The sequence below is a fragment of the Sphaerodactylus townsendi genome, linkage group LG02, assembly GCF_021028975.2.
Source record: "Sphaerodactylus townsendi isolate TG3544 linkage group LG02, MPM_Stown_v2.3, whole genome shotgun sequence".
NCBI classification, from domain to species: Eukaryota; Metazoa; Chordata; class Lepidosauria; order Squamata; family Sphaerodactylidae; genus Sphaerodactylus; species Sphaerodactylus townsendi.
In genome coordinates, this window is record NC_059426.1 from 113,545,312 (window position 1) to 113,562,026 (window position 16,715).

Sequence of the window (16,715 nt, forward strand, 5' to 3'; positions counted from 1 at the left end):
CCCAGAGATGTAATCCCAGAAGATCTCCAGCTACCACCTGAAAGTTTACTTACCCTCACAACAAATTGCACCAAATGGTTTACAACAAAAACAATGGCCGTATCTGCACGGCCCGTTTACGACGGCCTGGGGGCGCCAAAAAAGGCGCCCCCAGGCTGCCGTTCACACAGGCGCCGCTGCTGCAACGCAGCAGCGGCGACCTGACGCCTCTTCCCTCCCCCCAGGGCGGCGTCAAGCCGCCCTAAACAACAACCCTTTAAAGGGTTGTTGTTGGGGAGGGATCGTCTTCCCTGCAGCGCGGTGCGAACCGCGCCACCAGGAAGACGCTTTCTCCCTCCCCTGCCCTACTTACTGTGTCTTCCTCATTCGCCTGCGGGAGGCGTCGCAGCCCTCTGCCCACACTCCGTCCCTCCGACCGTCCAGGGGTCGGAGGGCAGCGTGGGCGGGGCTGGCGCCGCCTCCGCAGGCGACGCAGGAAGCTACATTACAGTAAGTGGGGCGGGAGGGCGCAGAGGCGGCTTTCCATCGCGGGCCGCCTGCCTTCTGCCGGCACCTCTCCGTTGCCTGCTGCCTCGCGATCGCTGGCGATAGCGAGCAGGCTCCCACCCCCACGCCGACGGAACTCCTGCCGGCGTGGGGGCGTGAGGGGGCCGTGCAGAAACGGCCAATGTGTCTTAAAGCAGCCTTAATAGTACAAATTCTCTATTGGGTTACATCAAAACATGTTAACCCCAAAACTCTTGGGACAGCTCAATAATCACAATCCTTTCACTTAGGTCCTGTTCTCCAATCTCACTATCGGATCGTGAGATTAAAGGACAGGAGCTAAGTGAAAGGACTGTGATTATTAAGCTCTCCCAACAAGATCTGCAGCCTCTTGAGGGCATTGCAAATCATAACCAAAGAGTGTATGCATAATCCTGGGCCAGTTGGAAGAGATCTCCCTCGAGATCAGAACTTTCCAGAATCTGGCCATCCCAGATCACAGTTCTATATACTCTGTTCTTACACCACCAATTGCTCAAATATAAATGTGGGTGTCTCTTGAAGTCCAGGAATGTTATTGAATATATTTTGCATTCATGCCTAAACAGAAAAATTCCACCTTTTACCAACCTTTAATATTTACTAAATATTACAGAGTTCTTTGGCTGATACCAGCATAGTAATCTATCATGCCCCAAAGTTATTCTAGATATCCTGCTCATATCACTATACATACTGCATAGTTGCACATCCTGTTCATATTCCCATATACACTGTTACCTTCAGGTTGTTCATACTTGTGACCCTATGGATGATTTATGGTGGGTTTATGGTGGGTTTACCAAAATATTGGATTTTGGTAAAATCTATTCACCTCTTTCAAGAAAACAGCCTCACAGTTTAATCTCCAAAGCATAACAAGATTTTATTATATAATAAAAAGGCTCACTATATGATTTATAAACAGTTCTATTACATGTGTGTGATGGGCAAGCGTGCATGTGTTTAATGATGACAAAATTGCCTTTGCCAACTCCCATGTTTTCCATCAAGTTGAGTGCTCAGTGGTTTTTGCCAAATTAGAAAAACTGTTTTCAGCCTCATTAGGATCACTAAAAGACTTTCTACATCTGGTCTCTTGGTACGTTTGGTTACACTGATAGCTACTGTCAAAAGAAGAAATGTTTTATATCCCAGAGTGGTACTATTCAAATAAGGCTGCTAGCAATAATAGAGGTCAATGCAGAACAATGCTAGTAATTCTCAGGGACTAGGTACTTCAAAGAAAACATGACATATGAAAGGTTACCAATACAAAGATGTAGGTTTTTTCCCAGAATGAAATGGAAAACAAACATCTGACAGGAATAACTTAATTCAAATAGCTTTGAGGTTTCCCCTCCTTTTTAGTAGAAAGGATTTATTTTCTGTGATAATGATTCCAGAGGAGCACCCTCCCCCCTACTGCATCAGAAAGAAAAGAAGAAAAAAACAGAAATCTAGTGGTACCTTAACAACAAACAAAATTGTTTTCTTGGACAATTTACACTCTACCATTAACTGCAAGCAAAAATATCCCAAGGAGCTGGCCTTGAAATAAACTAAATGACCCATAAGAGGATAATTCAAATGCAGGCCATTTCAACTTGGAAATGAATATTTCCTTGAAGAAACACCATGGCAGTCTTTCATAAAGATCTATGTGGAACATTTAAGTAAATTATTTTCACATTGTGTATCTACTCAGCAGGGAAGCTGGCTATCATCCAACCCCTTCATCTTCCATTTTGGTTTTCCTCAAGTACTATTGTAGCTATAGAGATTCTTTCTCAAGGCTATTTCCTATTTTTTAACATTTCTTTCTCTACAGTTTTTTTTACCGACTGAAGGTTCAGTTCATTACAACTAATAAATGGTATCAAGCCCACCAATGCTTATGCTGCAAACAGTTCCACAAGACTCTTTTTAAAAATATAAAATAGGTTGTTTCTGCACACCATAATAATTGTGGGTTACGTTCAGTATTTTAGCATCTGGGTCTATTTTTATCTTGGTTTCTCTCTTCATGTGGGTGTCCATTTCCATGAAGGAATTGAATTAAGGCTGGGAAGAAATATTCTGATTTCTTTTGCATGAGACAGTTAGCGTGGCTGGAGTGATGCTGCTTCAAGCCATCACCAACCCTAGCATGAAACAACATTCTAGGACTGGAAGCACGATACACCATTGGTCTGTGGGCACATTTCACTTCTCAGGTGACATTGCACCAAGCATGTTCAGGGCATGAGGAGGATCATGCTTTTAGCCACACATACTTGATTTCAGTTGCCTCCTTCATTAGGGCGTGTGTGTGTGTGCCAATGAGGAAGGCTGTAGGGTGTTTTGGACAAACTGGTCTTTGGGACTGTCAAGCATGCCAAGGGGCTGGAGGGTGCTTGAGTGCATCCTGCCAGGCAGGCACTTCCCTGCACCCTCCCCCCCCCTCCAGGACTTCATTGGGAACATGAGCCTGGTGCCATGGGACTAGCGAGCGGCACTTGGCAAGACCGAGCGGGAACAAAGTGAGCACTTGTGCTTTCCTGCACAGGCTCACTTGCTGGGGTCACAGAAGAGCTGTCAAGGGCTACCAGAAATTGTAGGCAAGGCAGCCCGCAAAGAGCACAGTGGCAGCAGCATTGCTGGCTAGATCAGCACTGAAATGTTGTTGTGAATCCATTTTCGTGCACACTTGGGTGAAATGGCATTTTGTCACAGCCAGGGGCAGAAAATGTGCTTGGGGAATGTTTTGAAAAGGGTGGGCTGACAAGTCGGTCAGCAGCTCAGCAGAAACAAAAACTGACATGATGTCAGGCAGAGGGGCAGGAAAAAATAAAGCAGTTGGACACCCATGGTGCTCCCATAAAATCAGGTTCAACACAGGATTTTTGAAAAAGATTTCACATTTTAGTGATTTTTGAAAAACCTGGGATGAGAGAAATATTGTGGGATAATCCCGCTTTAGGAAAAGGAGCCATGCAAAGTTCTTTCCCAAACCTGGTTATTTCCCTTCATCGCTTGGTATATTTGTATCATGCAGAATTGACCATAGTTCTGATTGCTATTATCTGTGCTTTTTAACTATTTATTGTATGTTTCCTTGAATGTTTGTTATTATTTCATTTTTGCTGATACTATGATGCAATGTAACTTCAAAATATTCTAGAAATGTCTATCTGTTGATCTGTTTAAGATCACAATCCTACTGTGTAAATTGAGAGTAAATATCAGGGTGAAAATTTCTGTGGTCTTCTGTAAATACTTACAAATAACAGCACAGATAAATAACAGAGCTGATTAGAATTCAAGTGTCTTTTTTTTCCAGATCTGTAGCTCAGGGGGAAAAAATATCTAGTTCCTAAGGTATGTCGTCATTTGTATGTTGTTTTAATAAATGGATTTAATTGTTGTTATTCACATATAGCTTTTCATGATCAGACAGATTAAAAGTGGTAGCCTGTTCCTGAGCAGCTGGAAATTTCTTGATTTTTTTAAAAGCACTCCAACCATAATTATTTTAGTTCTGTTTATTTTTTCCCAATGATTAATATTCATAAGATTAATATTCATAAGAGGCCCAGGACATTTAATGGTAACCCTGATTTTTCTGCTGGTAAAAGCCATAGCTAGAAAAAGACATTGCACGTTGTGTGTGTGTGTGTGTGTGTGCACGCACGCGCGATCTAAAAAACTATAAATAACCACCACCTACATGCAATTAATATATAAAACACAAAATAGAAATCACAAATGAATATAATAGTTCAAGCTATTCAAAAAATATTGTGTGTATCAGTCCAATAATGAATAATATGACTGGATGAATCCAGATTCAGTCATACGATCAAAAAATGTAGAAAGTAACATGCCAAAGACTTTAATACTACCATCAGTTTGAAACGGCTGATTCCAAGCTTCTGTGTACTGTCATTGACATGCGCAATTGATCGCACCTGGTACTGTAATCCTTTGCGTGATTTGTCAACACAGTGGCGTAGTGCCAATGGGACTTGGTGGGACGCGACACCCTAGGCGGAGCAGTGAAGTGGGTGTGGCTGGGCTACAGAGGGGGCATGGCAGGGACGTGGCATGGCATTCCAGGGGCGGACAGCGCTGTGGCCAGAGTGCAATTCCATCTGCATCAACGAGGCTGATGTTTAATGGTTTTCTCACCATGATGTACATGGCAATATCAGGCAACTTCAAGAAAACTTTCACAAAGATACAAGGCTACTTGCAACAACTTCATTCAGTGCCAAACAAAGGCAACTTCAAACTCCATTCACTATAGATGTGATGCAACTTCAAAACGCATCACGTGTTGATATGCGCTTTCAAAATATCTTTATCAGGCATCCTCTGTCTTTATATAGTTTAGTCTCTACAGGTATCTAATAAACAATATATATTTGAGTATGTTATCTGGACAAACAACTATGTTTATGAAGCAATATATTTACATCTTCTGAGGCTGAGGCTTATTTATTTCTGAGGCTTTTATACCGCCCCATCCCCAAAGGGCTCTGGGCGGTGCACAGCAAACAAAAGCAACAGTACAAAATAGTTAAAATATTAAAAGCAGCAATAATTAATAATTATCAGGAAAATAAAAATAAGAGTGGGTCCAACATCCTAATTTCAAAATTCCCTCCCCCCCCCCGAGGGAGGCATGGGGGCCTCGGTCGATGACCAGTGACCCAGATGTCAGGGTCAAACGAGGACCAAACAAGGAGCCAAACGGGGGGGCTTTATTAATTTAATTATGTAAAATGTAATAAGTAAATATGAAAAATTGGACACACACACACACACACACAGTGAGAGCATGCAACTTTTTTTTCTAGCTATGGCTTTTACCAGTTTGTTCCGTTGCATATGTGGCTTTGTTGATCATTACTTTGATTTTTCTGCAACAGCTTCATCCAAAAAAGTTTTGAATTTTTCCTTTTTTAAAAAAGTATTTTTTTACTTTTTTTAGTTCTAAAGTAAGATAACAAGCAGACTGTATCTCATGTGCATGCACAACATGGTCTTGAGAGACTTACACTATTGAACAACTATGGTAAATGTAACATTGTTAATCTTGCCTCAATCCATCCTGGTTTTGAAGAAATTCTGTCTTATCCTACTGATAATGTCAAGAAAAAATAGATTTTTAAAATATTGCCTTCCTAAAATATGGCTCTTCCTACTCACCTCTTCCCACATTTTAATATTTTTTCTCTTTCACTCAGCACTGTGGAAAATTTAAGATATTTTGGTCTGATTTTTATTCATTTACCATTTATGTGTTTGTTTATTGACCAGACTCCCCCATCTTATGCAGGAATTCTATTTATGGATGTGTTGTGATATGATCATTACTGCATACCTGTTAAAACATGAATAAAGAATAGTTACCTTTAGAGATTTACTAATGTGAGCACCTGGATGATATCTTTTCGGTCAACAGCTTAAGACTTTCTGCAGTGTCAAGCTCAGAAAATGTGATAAAACTTCAAGCTAGCAATAACCCTATTTTTAATAGATATGTAGGCTGTATCTAGACAAAACACAAAAAGAAAGTCTTAAGTACATTTACAGTACTGTGAATCCCTTCTGTATGTATATATGATTGTAGCCTTTCAACAAATCAAGCATTAGTCTTTTTCATATCTGATTGGTATATTCTCAATACCAGTGCTGCTATCTCCTCCTCCTTCTATCATCCTCTGGAAAACAAAGGTCCTTTGTGCACTCACCTCCTGCACAGGGGCATAGCGTTATACTGTTGGCTCCACTCCCCAAGCTCCACCTCTGGAGCTTGGGATTGGGGCAAGCCCTGCTGGTCAACATTCAACTGCACCCCTGTCCTAAGGTATATGGGGAGTTTGGGGATGGAGTGCAGTTGTGAGGAGGGGCAGCCGTGCAATGTGCCCCCTGTGTGACTGTGGGATGTTTCTGTCGGGCTCTAGTCCCCAGTGCCCCATTGCTGCAGTAGTGCTCTTGTACCACAGCTATGTGCTTAGCATTGGGGCTTTCCCAAGGCTTCCTTTGTGCAAGAAAAAACGTATCAGTAGAGAAGTTTCTCCTGGTGTGCAGATCTGATCTTCTATTTTGGCTGCCTGCCTCCTCCAGTCCCCTTTCTGGGAAACCTCTTTCTGAGGAAGTTGTCTGGTACCATTTTTTTGGGAATGCCATCTGTTTATCGCAAATGTAATAAACCATCACATTTTTGTGACAAAATAACAAAAATAGCTCTTTGATCCTGGCTGGAAGAGCTGTCTGTATCAACAGGGGAAGGCAGGGGAGAAGCCAGGAAACCGGAAGCAAGAATAACACTGCCTGAGTTCCTCTGCAGGGAAAATGGAAGTGGCAGAAAAGTCATGCTTTGACAAATTTCAGAAGCCATGAAGTTTCTATCACCTCAGACGCAGTGACTTTGGAAGTGGTTAAAGTGAAACAATGAAAACAATAAGCTGGCTGTGCGGCAGACCGCAAGTGCACAAATGGTAAAGTGTCCCGTAATCACAAGTGCACTGAAATGACAGACTCATGATTGCCCATCTACCTCCTCACTACTGATGCTGCTGATTTCTGCTGCTTTGGGACACTCTCCTCAACAGGAGAAGGAAAGCAGAAGAAAGAACTGGTAGTGTTAGGGCTGAAAATATACTACCCAGGCATACGTCCGAGGGTAATTTGTGGGTTTGATGCAGACCCACACATGCAAATATAGGGAACATATTTTGAAGGCCTTTTTATATTTGCTTGGTCTCTACCTAATGTCTACAAGCCTATGATGATTATATTTCAAAAAAAAATTATGCTTCGTGTCAGCCATGAAGATGTGGCCTTTTCCAATCCTAGGAGGGAGTTATGTCAATCAAGGGCAACCTCATTAAGTTAATCTAAACCTGTTCAAAAACAGATGGAGTGTCAAACACCCATTAGGACATGTTATCAGCTGGTTCTTAGAGCAGTATTAAAGGATATTATTCAGGGGCCCTGAGAGGATAATAAAGCCAGGTAGTCAAGGAGACAACTGGCAGGAAATTAAAACAGGTTTTTGTAAGAATGCCTTGCAGGAAACATGCTGCAATTGAGAGAAGATTCAATTAATATTTAAGACCTTTGACTTTCAGGAAAAGTAAATTATCTTTGATAGCTAAAGTGACGAACCTTCTGCTTTCTGGTGATATAATTTCAAGGGGTTGGATGCAGCCAGCTTTTTTGACTCAATCTCATCAAATTTTCATAGTTATTAAATAGTCCCTACTCCACACAGCTGTTGTCCATGCAGTAGGGCCATTTTAATTTAATTTCTGAATCAGTGACAAAGGTAGGCCAGCATAGTGTGAGTTGCAGTAATCTAGCCTGGAGGTGACTGTTGCTTGGATGACTGCAGCGAGGTCGGATTGGGAGAGGTAGGGGGCCAACTGCCTAGCCTGGCGAAGGTGGAAAAAACGCAGTCTGGGCTGTTCTCGTGACCCGGTCCTCCAACAAAAGGGTCATGCCAAGTTGCCCAGGGCCCCCATGAGCATAGGGACTCCATGCTAATCTACATACATTGTAACTTGCTGTCAATAAAGAAATACTATACTATACAAAACGACAAATATTTGTTATTGGAAAATGCATATTTAGCATGTATTTTACTAATGATTTTGAACAATAATAATGTTAATTTTTATGATAACAAGGTAACATTGGCCTCTGATTTAGTATCACGGTCATCACTGCAATCACACTTGCATTATTTATGTGTGTGTATTTCACACACTACATAACATAAAAGCATATAGGTTAACATGGGCAATTATTGCCAGTGATACTGATATTACTTTTGCCAATTCTTTTAATACCATGGGATTATCAGACCTGAGACTTGAATTTATTAGAGTACCAAGGTATTCCAGTACTAACTTTTAATGTATTCTTTGCTGAATTTTCTCTACTGCATACATATTTATATGCATATGCTCTTTGTTGCTATTTTACAAATAACATTTAATGTCATGCTATTTCTGATAAGAGCAAATTCAGCATTGAGAAATGAAATCATGAACATAGCAACTAAGGAATCTGAAATTTTTGAAGAAACCTGAAATTTCAGTTTTATATAAGGAAAATCCACTTCTGGGTTGTTTTCATTAGATATATGTCAGAAGAGATGTGTTTTCTCAGGGTTATGTTCTCCTACACCAGGGGTCAGGAACCTTTTACACTCAAAGAGCCATTTGGACCCATTTTCCCCGGAAAAGAAAACTCATGGAGCCGCAGATACTCTTTGACATTTAAAATGAAGATAGCACTGTGTATTTTAGTTTTGCTCTCACTTGCTCTCAGCCTCGTCTGGAGCAGTCTCCCAGCCACCTCCACTTGCCAGATCACAAGGCCCTGCCGGGAGCAATCTCCCCTGCCCGCTTGCTCTCAGCCTCGTCTGGAGCAGTCTCCCAGCCACCCCCCCCCACTTGCCAGATCACAAGGCCCTGCCAGGAGCAATCCCCCCCCCGCCCGCTTGCTTGCTCTCAGCCTCGTCTGGAGCAGTCTCCCAGCCACACCCCCCACTTGCCAGATCACAAGGCCCTGCCGGGAGCAATCTCCCCCGCCCGCTTGCTCTCAGCCTCGTCTGGAGCAGTCTCTCCAGGAGCCATATCCCATTCCCACTTCCGCCTGCGCCTGCGCCCGGCGGCACGGCTGTGCTGCTAACCTCCCAAGCTCTCTAAGCATTAAGCAAGCCAACGGGAGCTCGCAAGGCCCCAGGAAGGGGCAACCCCGTTTGGAGCCGCACCAGGAGCAGGGGAGAGCCGCATGCGGCTCGGGAGCCGCGGGTTCCCGACCCCTGTCCTACACACAATTGCTGTATCTGCTTCTGTATCATGTGGGTTTGTTTATATGGAAAATATGTCCCCTTTTAAAGAGGGATGACAGCACAATATGATCCCATGGGTGATATCCCATCCTATACCACAGTAGTTCTCAATATATGTTATAATGTCACATTGTATAGTTGAATACACTCTTATATTAAATACATGAACAAAATGAGGGAATTTGAAAAAAAGGGATATCATAGAAACATGATATTGCCACCATAAATAAAGTTCTCAAAAAGTATACTGCAAATAAAGCCTACATTTATTCAAATAGATTTAGCTCACATTCACATTGCAGTCATAATGTGTGAGAGAAGCCTAATCTAAAGTTTTCCAGCCACACGTGGCCTGCTAAAGTGGCATCATGTATATGGAAGTGTGTGGGCATTGTTTCTACAGGAGAGACTTGTAAAGGTGTGTCACTCTATGAAAAGCCATAAAGAAAATGGGGCAGAGCAAAGTTAGAGGAGAGTTCTCAGCTTAAGACAAAGAGAGAAATGTTCAGTTCAAGAAGATAACCCTTAAGAATGATGTATCACCCTCCAACATCTAGACATGCTGAATTGGTAGGGAGAAATTAAACGTAATATTGATACAACAAAGGGAAAAGTGTTTTGGTACTTCAAAGACTAACACATTTAACAAGGCTTAAGGTTTCATGAATCAAAGTGTGAAGTATGCAGAGGCATAGTGCCAATGGGGGGCGGGGTGGGGGCAGGCGGTGCCACGACAGGGGCGCAGGGCATGCATGTGCCCTGGGCAGAGTTTCCCCTCACTATGCCTCTGGAAGTATGTTTTCAGTTGGCAGAGGGAACTGAGGGAAAAATGTAAACAGTGTGGTCAGAAGGCTATGAAATGTAAAAGGATGCATTTGTGAAATTTCTATGCAAAGCTCAAATGTATGCAAAGTACAATTGTGATTGGAAATGTTTCCTCAGAAGCTGCATGTGGTAGTGATACGAGTGGAAGGGGAGAGGTTGCTGAATTCTTTCCCTTTTTTTTCACCAGCTCCTTCTTTCCCACCTGTGGGATAAAGCTTTGGGAAGAAATGGATTTTCAAGTGCACACATGGCAGGAAGGGAAGATTCATCAGCTTCTTTTAGTTGCAGCCTACAAGACTGTTTTATACATAAAAATACACAGATGGGGAAAAGATCATAGGGATTGAATTTGAGAGGCAAAAAGAGCTGCAGTGTAACTAAGGATGATGCAGTGGTTTCTACATCTGCCAGAGGCTATTAGGAAAGCCCTCACATTTCTACTATTTCACAAAAAGTACAAAACATATTTGTTCTAGAAACTATTCATGTAGGGAGAGTTAAGCCGTAATGTAATGGATCATCTCAAGAGGGGACTTCTGTTAGAGATAATGTGTTTTCTTTTCCTTCCAGTTCTTTAGTTCCAATCACACTGAATTTAGCTGTTTTATTGGGACTTGCTATTAGACTTAAATGTTATCATATTGTAAATCCGCTTGCTGATTGACTAAATAGCTTTGTTTTATTAGGGATTTTTGCCATTGCATTTAAATTTTACCATATCTTTCATATTTGTAATCCACGTTAAGTTGCAGTTAGAGAAATAGATTAAATGTCATCTTAAACAGTTATACCATTGAAATCAATCAGTTTAGAAAGATATAACCTTACTGCAATGTTAATTTTTTTGTGATTAGGGAATCTTGCAGTCAGACATAAGACAATATACAAGATTGGAACATTTCCAAAGGACCATTTGAGGCAAGAGGATTGAATAGTACAGAGATATAATTAGTGAGGCCAGGAGATTACCCTCACACTCTCCAGTGCAACTATTTCAGACTCCCACTAAGTGATTATTGTTATTATGAGCAATTAAATGGGACTATGCACTAGGCTAGCTGTGCATGCATGCCAAATCCCTTTGCTAAAAAAAGGAAAATAGTGCCAACATGGATATAGTTATTATAAGGTATAAAGACTAGGTACAAAATGTTCATAAAGACATTGGTTCTTTTGTATTTTAATCCTGAAGGTATGTTTAAAAATGAGTTTGGAGCCTTGCTGAGAATATTATCCCCAGTAAGACCCCAACTGAATTTGGCAGGCTAGAAGTTGAACCAGGGAGGAATTTGGTGGCAGAACAAGCAGCATTTGGGAGTTCCAAGGCAGCTGAAGATGGACTAATGTTGAAATTATTTCCCTTTTGTGGTTAGAATAGAAATTATGAGAATTAAGTATTGGCAGCCTCAGTGTGAGGCCAATGGGTCTGAAACCAGTTTGGTGCAAGTAAGAAAGAGTTACTCTGTGAATTAGCAAAGCCATGTATGTCAGGGAGTTATACTTCAATTCGGTTGTGCTGATATGAATTGGCCTCTAAAAACAGGAATTTAAATTACTTTAGGCAACAATATATTAAACAGACTGGTTAATGAATCCCAGCCCAAGAAACAGAATAATATGATAAAGGTCCTGAAGATTATCTTTGTTACACTTTGTATATTTACTTCTATACTGTTGACATGGGAAATAGCTAAAAATCTTTCAACCCAAGAATATTGCAGCTTTTCAGTCTTTTCCTTCTGCATGGGTTAAAGGTTGTCCTAAGTGAAATGTGAACCAAATTAAGTAGAAAAACAACATTGCAACCTCTCATATTGCAACCTATCCACCTCTCATATTTGGTGTCCATTTTGCTAAATCTGCTGGTGATTATATAGCTATGCTAAATTTTAAAGTTCTGGAAACTATTTCCAGACTCAGCTTTAATGCTTGAATTCTCTGATGGAGCCCATAATATTTAATGCATAAAGCAGCTTGTCGTCCTCAGGCTGAACAGCATTTTATTCTCACAAATGGGGCAGAGACCAGTGGCTTTGTTCCCATAAAGAAACACTCTCCATCTCTGAATTCTTGATACTAGAAAGAACTTTGGGCTTTCATTTGATGCTAATATATGCTGGGGTTACCCAAGGGAAATGTTAATACTATAAACTAGTTTTAACTGCAGGAGGGCCAACAGAGGCCAAGACCAGCTCTATAATGAGGCAAAGGAAGATGGTGGTTCCAAATGCTGAGTTTTTGGAAAAGACAGTCTCTGTCATATTTGCTACCTCACACATCTCACTCTTGCTGCTAGCTCCTCTGCTACTACCTCCACACATTCCTCGGTGCCCGTGCCACAGATCAGAACTAGCACTTCTCTCCTTGATCTCTGAGGTATGTTAACACAGTTTAAGAAGCCTTATTAAGTGCGCTCAACATGTTACTCTACATTTAAAGACACCCAGGGAATGAAGCAGAGGGCAAAGGCAGTAAAAGGTGGGAGGTGGTTGCCTTGATAAGTCTCCATTGGCTAAGGTTCAGAAACCACAGCAGCTCTTCTGCTCCTGCTAAGCAGGATCTTCATAGGTTAGCCCACCCTTACCCTTAGGAAATAACATACACACCTTCTTACTGTGCCATTGGCCATGGCTTCTGCATAGGGCTGCAAACTCCAGTGTGAGTTAGAGCCTGGGGAAAGCAGGTTTAGGGAGGGGAGGGCCCTCAGAAGGGTATAATGCCATACAATCCCCCCTCCAAATGACCAATTTTCTCTGAGGAAGCTCTTCTATCTCATCTGGAGATCAATTGTAATTAAAAGGGAACTCTAGCTACCACCTGGATGTTGGCAACCTGGATGTTGGCAACTACAAATCCCACGAAGGGAAAGTTCCCCTCAAAATGTCACAAAGGTACATAGAGGATTTGTCAAGACCACTGTATAGTACTTGCACATTCATGTTACAGCACTGATAGTTGATTCAGTAGTATCATTTCATGAAATGATATGTGTATGTGTATGTGTGTTTGGGTGGGGGTGGGGTCGGAGATACAGCCCCAACATGGCAACATACTGGGGGTCTTAGTATATTTTGCATTTTTCTTTAAAAAGTCAATGTGTAAGTCTCTTTAAGCTAGGGGAAAGGCCAAGTATAAATATTTAAAGAAAAATTTAAAAATAAATTGCTGTGTTAGCAATGTTTCTTGTGTTCAGTCCTGTGGGATTCTGGGTCGCTATCACAGTAGCATATAGCACTGGAGGAGTGGGTTGCAGGAAGCCATAGAAAGTTGTAGAATTGTGGGTATTTGTGAGGAAAAGTGTTGCTTCTAGCAACTGCTTTGCAGGGAGAAGAGGCTTTCTTTCTTGGCTACTGATAAAGGATTTAGGATTGGTATAGTAATTGAGGGTTGGAGATGGAATATGAAGCTTGTTGCCAGCTGGAATATTGGCCCAGTCCTATCACTACATGGCCTGAGGCAGGGTACTCTCTCCCAGCTCCCTCACTTTCAATTATATGGTGCTAGACTGATCTGCCTTAAAAGGGTTTTTAGCAAGGATTAGCGATTCTTTGAATGCTCAAAAAGTGCTGTGTAAACGCTAGCATTAAAATCCAAGCATTTGTATATTCCTATACCAACAGATGTTTGCCCAGTAGTGAGCTTTGAATCTGGTTACTGTGCAATGATTTATCCCCCAGGCTTGGCCTAAAATGATATGCCCCATTGTGACCAAAGACTCTTACAAAACTGAGGTAACATTAGTACCTGCAATGGCAATGGCTATAACTTTAGTTGTCTCCTCAGTGGGTCTTGAATGTTGGGGAATGGTTTGGTCCTGCACCCATCATAGCTTGGAAGTGTGAGCCCTGCCCAACTGAAGGAAAGGGGGCAAGTGTGTATCTTTATGGGATTAAAGGACAATTTTGATTCTGGCAGAGGGTGGAAAGAAGCTGACAGATTACGAAGTGTACTGGGCATGGCATAACTCATCTCCTGGTGATCTGTGGTATATATTTTTTCTTCCTCCATTTTAACTTCACAACAACTTTGTGAGGCAGATTAAGCAGAGATAGAATTATTGGCCAAAAGTCATCCAGCAAATCTTATGGCAGAGCATGGATCTCACCTTGAGTCTCACAGATCCTTGCCCAACACTCTGACCACTATAATACACTGGGTCTGGCTATCAGATTCACTGCCTCTTTGCCTTAACATGTGCTCTATGTGCATATCTGTAAATTAAGTATTTTTTTTAAAAAAAATGCCATAAATTTCTAGTACACCCTTCTTTAGAAGGAACCAACAACCCAGATAAGAACATAAGAATAAGAGCATAAGAACATAAGAACGAGCCTGCTGGATCAGACCAGAGTCCATCTAGTCCAGCACTCTGCTACTCGCGGTGGTCCACCAGATACCTTTGGGAGCTCACATGCAGGGTGTGAAAGCAATGGCCATCTGCTGCTGCTGTTCCCAAGCACCTGGTCTGCTAAGGCATTTGCAATCTCAGATCAAGGAGGATCAAGATTGGTAGCCATAGATCCTCCATAAATCTGTCCAATCTGTCCTTTTTAAAGCTATCCAGGTTAGTGGCCATCACCACCTCCTGTGGCAGCATATTCCAAACACCAATCATTCAGCTTCTCTGCAATCTCCCTGTCATCCTTTAGCACACCTTTTGTTCCTTTATCATCTAACGGGCCTATCGCTTCCCTAGCTGACTTCCTACTTTTAATGTACTTGTGTTTTTAAATAACCTCCAAGCATCTTGGATAGTTTTGACTCTCTTGATTTTCCCTTTCAGCTTCCTGCGCACTATTCCCCTTATCTTTGAGAAATTTCCCCTTCTGAAGGCGAATGTAACTACATTAGTATTTGTCACTTGCTCACCCGCAGAGATACTGAATCTGACAGTGTTGTGGTCGCTGTTCCCTTTCTGCTCAACAATACAGACTTCCCGTGCCAGTTCTTGGATCCCACATAGAATAAGATCTAGGATCACCTCTCCCCTGGTTGGTTCCACAACCATCTGCTCTAAGCCACAGTCATTTAGTATATCCAGGAATGCTCTCTCCTTACTATGACCTGAACATGCATTTTTCCAGTTTATGTGGAGATAGTTGAAATCACCCATTACCAGTACGTTTTTGCTTTTGTTGGCCTCTCTAATTTCTTTTTCCATCTCAGAATCCTCTTGTGCGCTTTGGTCAGGGGGATGATAATATGTTCATAATATTAGACCATCCTTCACACCTGGTATTGATATTCACAGAGCTTCTGTAGGGGCATCAGCTCCCCTTGCATTGTCTATTTTGTCACACCATGCTCCCTGTGATGTAGAGGGCAACACCACCCTCAATTCGTCCTGTCCTTGTAACCTGGGATAACAGCATCCCACTGGTTCTCCTCATTCTACCATGTCTCTGTGATGCCTACTATATCAATGTCCTCCTTCAAAACTCTGCACTCCAGCTCCCCCATTTTAGGTTGAAGGCTTCTACTATTAGCATAGAGATACCTGTATACCCTGTCTGTGTCCTTAACCTGGGATTTATGTGCTTTGACCTCTAGCCCTTTGTAGGAACTATCACTTATCACATGCACATTGGCATGTTCTACGCTTGTATGTGGTTGATTTAGAAAAACCTCCCTCTCTGTCTGCATCCCCATAGATACTCTATTTCGAACCGAAGTCACCTTAGCTCCAGTCAGCTTTTCCCCAGGGATCAGTTTAAAAGCGGTTCTGCCACCTTTTTAATGTTGAGCGCCAGCAGCCTGGTTCCTTTTTGGTTAAGATGAAGCCCGTCCCTTTTGTACAGACTCGCCTTGTCCCAGTTCCTAACAAATCTGAAACCCACTGCCTTACACCACCTTCTCATCCACACATTTAGACTCTGTTTCTCTGCTTGCCTATGTAAATGTAAAATAAACTCTCTTTTTGTCCTGATAATAGTAATGGTTTGATGGGAAATTATTACCTCTGTAACATATAATTATATAGGTAATCATGAATCACTTTTTTTTTAAATTCTCCTTTGGGAAACTTGCAAATTATAAGTCATTTTAGCCACCATTGTGCAATAGCTGAGTCTTTTATTCAGTGTGGAGCAGACGTTTTTGTGAGTTCAGATGGATCTTGATCCCACCCCAAACAGTTAATATTACTTCATGCCATGACAGTGAATGATTTCCTGACTGGTCAATTCACCTGTAGAGGCAGGATATCAGTAGATATGTGTGAGATGCAACAACTGGAATTTTGGAATAGATAAAGGTAGAGAAAGGCAAAGAAAAAGAGCCAGCTGGAGCCAGGATTTTATACCTGACAAAGGCATAGTCCTCTCTTGGGATATTCTGCCTTTATAGACATGCCTGTTTGCTTTCACAGTTATGCTACTTGTAATTTTTTATATAAAACGAATATTACAAAGGCACCATAAGTCCCCAGTATATGCCATTTCAGAGGAAACTAGACTTAACATCTTGGTCCCTGGAAGATCTACCTGCTCAGAGAAGCAGGGACACTAATTATATC